Raw genomic sequence first — 6,450 nt, 5'->3', positions numbered from 1 at the left:
TATCTGCTCTTCAGAAAAAGACACCACATACACGTGCACACATGCACACACACACACAATTTTGCATGCACTTTACATAGAGTTCACAGACCTCCACTGAATCAATGAGCCCATTTCTGTACTTTCTATATAAGACTTTTTACACACTAAAGTCCATAATCCTTAACAGGAGGTTCTAAGCCATAGTGATTTGACACTACCAAGATATCAGGACAACATGCTAAATTTGGACTTGTCCCAAACTCCCAGCTTTCCCAATCTGATAAGTTTTGGGACTTCCCCACACTCCCCTTCTGAATTGGTCTCCCAGGCATGCTGGCTATTTGACTCCAGCCTAGAACTGACCTAGATATCAAGCAAATATAAATACTCATTTAATCTTTCTTGGGCCAGTGACAGTCTATGTAAAATCTCTCTCTCTCTCTCTCTCTCTCTCTCCCTCCATATATATGTGTATGTGTGTGTATGTCGTTCTGCCTTTAAGAAACTGCTAAAAGCCACGTATATGGGCAGCTATATTGGGGGGGTGGTTAGACCATGTAACAGACATCCATAGATCATCCTATCCTATTTGCTCTCTGGCTTCTGATCCAGGCCCTTCTTGGGAATAGTCTTTCCCTAACTCTAGAATCTAGACTGAAACCAACTGGACATTCACTTTCTGTCTTTTCTTCCCCCTGTTTTATTCATCTGGTAGTTTCTGTCCTGGCCTCCTCATGCTTGAGCTTTCCCATCGTGGATCCATAATCATATTTCTATCATGCAACGATGGTTGCATCAAGATGGAGTTCCTGGTTCAGTGCTCACAGTGCTAACGGGGCCTTTAAATAAATTCATTTTCTCCTTTGCCCTCTCTGCTCTTATTTTCTTGAGCCTTGTGTTACACTATTGTATTCTTTTGGTCCCAGCTCCCTCTCCCACGCTCTGCTGCTGCAGTAAGCTTTGAACATTATGTGCCTGGTCATTCTCTGCCTGGCCGAGCTGATGGCTCCCAGAATCTCCCATCAATGGGCTTTGTCTTAGTCTCCTAATGAGTTTCTTATGGCTTCCCAAGATACAGTGCATTTTGATTACAGTTCTTACAGGTTTCTGCTTTGCAAATAACAAAAACAAACGAAACCCCCACAGCTCAGGAAGCCACATTGATATATTTTTTAAAAGCCTGGTCCTGGCTATCCTTCTATCCTCCATTGGCTTTTACCATTCAAAACCCCTCCCTTGCCAGGAGTAGCATTATACCTCTCCCCACCTCTCCCTTCCCTCAGCTGTGCGGCTAAAGGCTAGAACATTCTGTCTATCTGACTAAAGAAAAGAGGTGACCAGATTGGGCCTGGAGATGTATATGTAGGGGCTCATAAACAAAACAACCTCATTTCACTCTTTTCAAGCAGAATTTTACCTAGGATACTTCTACTAACAGCCATCTATCAGGGAAAAATTAATGGCTATCAATTTACAAAACAGGATTACGGAAATTTGAAAAATGAGAGCTAGATAGAGAAAGTCTTGGGTTTACACTCCTCAGTGACCTAGAAGTACATTGGAAAAACAAAATAGTGTATTTCTGATAATGAAAACATGACATTTGTACCTAGCATTTTTTAGATTAACAGTGGAACATATACACTGTGATCTTTTTAAGGACAGTGGGACCAAATTCTGAATCATTTTCTCCTGAGCTTATCTTGAGGAACATGATAGTCAAATGTTCCTAGGTATCTCCACCCATCTTGTTCTCATGTCATGAATTGATACTTATGCAGGAACTAGCTGCCATTAGATGGACCAATTTGGGGTCCAGTAGGTCATCTACAAGAATATCAGATCAGGAGGTTTAAGAACTCCAGATGTTTTAATTTAGGTAAGTGCAGCCACAAGGCATGCTAGGGTAGTAATAGAGAACTGGCAGGGAAGAAAACTAGCTGGTGTTAGATAAGACTGTGGGAGGCAAGACAGCCTGGTTTGCCCTTTGAAGGGTGGAGGGATTGGCCATCTGAGACCAGCAGTGCCCAAGGCAGGGTGGCAAGCTCAGGGAAATAAACATTTGTCATTATTATGGAATGAATTGTGTTCTCCCAAAATTCATATGTTAAATCCCTAACCCCCGGTACCTTAGAATGAATAAGACTATATTTGGATATGGATCCTTTAAAGAGGCTAAGTTAAAATGAGGCCATTAGATTGGGCCCTAAACCAATTTGAATAGTGTCCTTATAAGAAGGGCAAGGGCCAAGTGAGGACATGGTAAGAAGGTGGTCATCCTTCTTGCCTCAGGAGAAACCAGGCCTGCTGACACCTTGGACATCTTTGACATCTTGGACTTCTAGATTCTAGAACTGTAAGAAAATAAATTTCTGCTGTTGAAGCTATCTAGTCTGTGGTATTTTGTTATGGCAGCCCCAGCAAATGAATATGTTTCCTCTTTTTGGCTTCCCAGACTCTAAGCCCACTTCCTATAGTTGGGGAAGTCTCCATTGATGAGTGTTGGTGGGAGGCGGAGCCTTTATAGCAGCAACAATGGTTACCTCAAGATGGAGTTCCTGGTTCAGTGCTCATAGTGCTAATAGGGCCTGTAAATAAAATCATTTTCTCCCTAAATCCATTAGAGATGGCTTCTGTGGCTTATAATTAAGAATCCTGACTTGCTCTTGCTACTGTGGTGCAGGTCTACATCTGTATCTTGTGAGTAACTCAACTGCAAACATTACTGGGTGTCAGGGGCATTCAGAGTTGGATGGACTATGGCTTTGGGGTTCTCAGTAGTCAGACAATTTTTTCTTTCTTTTGAGACAGGGTCTTGCTCTGTTGCCCAGACTAAAGTGCAGTGGCATGATCACAGCTCACTGTAGCCTCAAATTCCTGGGCTCAAGAGATCCTCCTGCCTCAGCCTCCTGAGTAGCAGGGACTACAGGAGCACACCACCATGTCTGCCTAATTTTTCTTATTTTTTTAGAGATGGGGTCTTGCTATGTTGCCCAGGCTGGTCTGGAACTCCTGGGCTCCAGCAACCCTCCACCTTCAGTTTCTCCAGTAGCTGGGATTACAGGCATGAGCCACCATGGCTGGCCTTAGCTGATCTTTTTAAAATATAACTTCAGACTTGCCCGACTTCTGGTACCTCTACCTCTCCTCTGCCATACCTTGTCAATTCTCCGGCCTCCCCCACTCCATTCCAGCCTGTAGAGTCCAGGCATGACAATGAAGTTAGTCCTTTAGCAACGGCATATACAACTAAGGGATGATTCCCAGGTTATCTTTTCTCCTTTTCCAGACCTCAGTAGGATTATTTAATTGGAAATATGAAAGTACAAAACAAAACAAAAAACTCAGGAGACATTGAATTTGTCTGAGCTAGAGGATTTCAAGCATTCCCCAGTGTGAAAGAGCACATTATACTTAAAATATATCCCCAATTCCTCATTGAATAGTTGATTCAACTTTTTCTTTATTTAACTTTTTATTAGGGGGAAAAGCGGTCAGTAGAGCAAAGGTTTCTATAGCAACCTGGCAGCCACACCTCTTGTAACCTATGAAATCATTAAATTGAGAGGTGCAACTAGGTCAGAGAAGAGCTTTGTGGGAATTGGCTGACCAATGGTTATATAATTGGGATAAGTGAAGGTCACAGCCCACTCATCCAGGAAGAGGCAAGTAAGTATTTGAAAAGGCCTGAGGCTGTGTCACACTGCCCTATTGTCAGGGGGGCCTACCCCTGGGGGTGAGGGGCGGAGAGCATTTATGTTGTGCCCACATCTTCAGGATGGGGGCGGGGCGCAATAAGGAAAGAACAAAACCTGATAAAACAGAAAGCCTAAGGCTTGAGTTAGAAAAGTCTGGTGCTATCCAGATTAGGTGATCCCTGCTGCTCTGCCACCCTGGTCTCTTTTTGGGGGAGAGTTGGGGGTCAGGAGAGGCCCATTGTTATTCCCTTATAGCCAGCTGTACTTGGGATCAAAGCAAGCTGTAGACAAGAAAACATAGGAAGACCAGGATGGGCATGCTGGCAGGTACAAAAAATCCTTGGCTTGGGATTCTAAAGGTTTACCAAGGTTAAGAGGGCTAAGCTGCCCAGGAGACACAGTCCTTCCAGTCCTCATTCCCCGCTACCCCACAACTTATGACAACCACTGTAAATCCCCATTATGCCTACAAGTGGCAGGTAGAAAATTGGCGATGAATACAGTGACTGCTGGAAATGAATATCCACCATTATCTCAGCGACACCTCTGCAAACCAGATGTAAATAGATTAATCAACCCAGTTTCATTTAATGTGGGAATTGCACAGCGTTATATAAGGCAACTACTTTATTTTGCACCTGCTGATGAGAATGGGGTTAACTTCGAAAAAAAATGTTTCCAATGAAGGAGAGAGAGAAAGAAAGAGATGCATTCTATTTTCTCAGCATCCTGTGGGAGGAAAGCCTGTCGCCTGAGCAACATCAATGCCATCACAGGGGCCAGAGTCCCCATTCTCACCAATCATGCAAATGCCAAGAGACTAGTCTGGGATGCTGCCCAATTCCTGGACCCTGGAAATTGCTTCTTTGTCAATCTCTCTGGTGTCTCAGAATCCCCCTCTGCCCTCCTCATTCCCCAAACAGCACACCCAGGCACCTTATTCGTCACCTTTGATCACATTTGTCTGAAAGTAGGAGCGGAGGACTGAAGAATGCATAACTCTGGGGGAGTGGTGGTGAGAGAGGTCAGTCGGGGATAATAACCAGAGCTACAGCACTCATGTGTTGGCTTGAATACTAAAGTACGCGGTCATTTCCAGCTTGCTGAGTGACCTTCAGTCCTCTATGAGTCACAGCTGCAGCTGAGTCATAGGCAGGAGGAGAGAAGCTATGTTTTCTGCTTACAGGCCTCCTTCCTCATCCCCTCCCCTTATTCTTCCAAGATAATTGAGGAAGGAGCTGTGTCTTCTATTATTATGACTTCTATGGCTTTGGAGTCATATAGATCTGTCATTTACCATCAGTAGATTACTTCCTCTGTCTGAGGCTTAATTTCCTCATCTATAATGGAGGAATAAAACAGTACTTCACAGTGCATCACAGGATTATCGTGAAGTCTAAATTAGATAAATCATATAAAGAATGTCTCAAAGCCCCGTCACATAGTAAGTGCTCAAAGAGTATGAATCATTATTAAATTATTCCCCCAAATGATTTTGGAAATGCAATTGGTTGATGAAATCCCAACATCTGGGAATCACTGCTGCATAGAGGTCAATAGAAGGTTATCTCCCACTGTAAATTACTAAATTGGCCTTTTGGTTTTAAAATCCACTTATTATGAGTTTGATTAGTGAAAATCATTTCCCCAGAGCCTCATCACCCTGAAAGAGGCAGTGATCCAATCTAATTTCTGCATCCTAAAAGCTAAGGACCAACCCTAAGCACACATTGACCCCATCAAAGGGCATATATCCCAAAAAGCTATACATGAAACAACACACGGGCTTCTCTCGGAGCCTCCTTAGTGCTTGGTAAGGAGTGGGTGAATGCATTAACTACCTTCTGCTTGTTAGACTTCTGCTAGGGGGCAGCAGTATCCCAGGGTTCTTGGTATTTATGCTAATGGAGTGGTTTGTCCAACCCATATAGAAAGATGATGTTGTTCCTCACTGTCAGTAGAACCTATCTTTTGGCCACTGGGGTGCCCCCTGGGTTTCCTGCACATTTGACCTTACAGGCATCCTTTGGATGTCCTGACTGCATACTCAACCAGTGGAACTGACCAGCCCTCAAACTGAAGGCTCAAAATGTTTCCTATCAAATGTCTTTATTTCTTTATGTTTATTTTATTTTTAATTCATTTTTTTTCTCCAGAGAAAGGAAAGTCTGCAAGTGAGCTTCTATGAAGTGTGACTAAGTCTTTTCCACAACAGATTCGGAAAGCCAATTTCTGGGCAAGGTGTGCTTTTAATATCCCCCCAAATCAATAAGGACCAATTTGCTACACAGCTTTTCAATCCTAGATTGTTATTATAGGAAATCAACAGGCTTCTGGGCTGCAGAGGCAGCCTTTTCTTTTTTCCAGGAACAAAGTTTTTTTTTTTTTTTTTTTTTTCATATAAACAAAGCTAAGGCAAGATCAGTGCAGATGTTTTGTTCCAGACACAGTCATCAAATAACTATTATGTGGGCACCTTTGAAGAACCCCTGTGTGTTCCAAATGCAGAGAGTAGAGGCACTTTGACGTCTACAATAAGGTGTGGACTTGTCAGCCTCATTGGGCACACTAATGACGCACTCACTGACTATGCCAACCTCTTCCAACAGATTATTACAGGGCTCCTGCTCTACTCTACCCTTCATGACAGACTACAGCTATGGGGAGAAATGTGCTGCAGTACTGGTGAGGAGCCTGTATTTTCCTTTGGTAACGTCATGGACATTTTCTTTTAATCCAATAACTTGTGAGAACACATTTCAGTTTCCTC

The sequence above is a fragment of the Eulemur rufifrons genome, chromosome 30 (assembly GCF_041146395.1).
Source record: "Eulemur rufifrons isolate Redbay chromosome 30, OSU_ERuf_1, whole genome shotgun sequence".
In the NCBI taxonomy this organism is placed as follows: domain Eukaryota; kingdom Metazoa; phylum Chordata; class Mammalia; order Primates; family Lemuridae; genus Eulemur; species Eulemur rufifrons.
The sequence above is the reverse complement of the archived record's forward strand: the minus strand, read 5'-3'. Positions refer to the sequence as shown.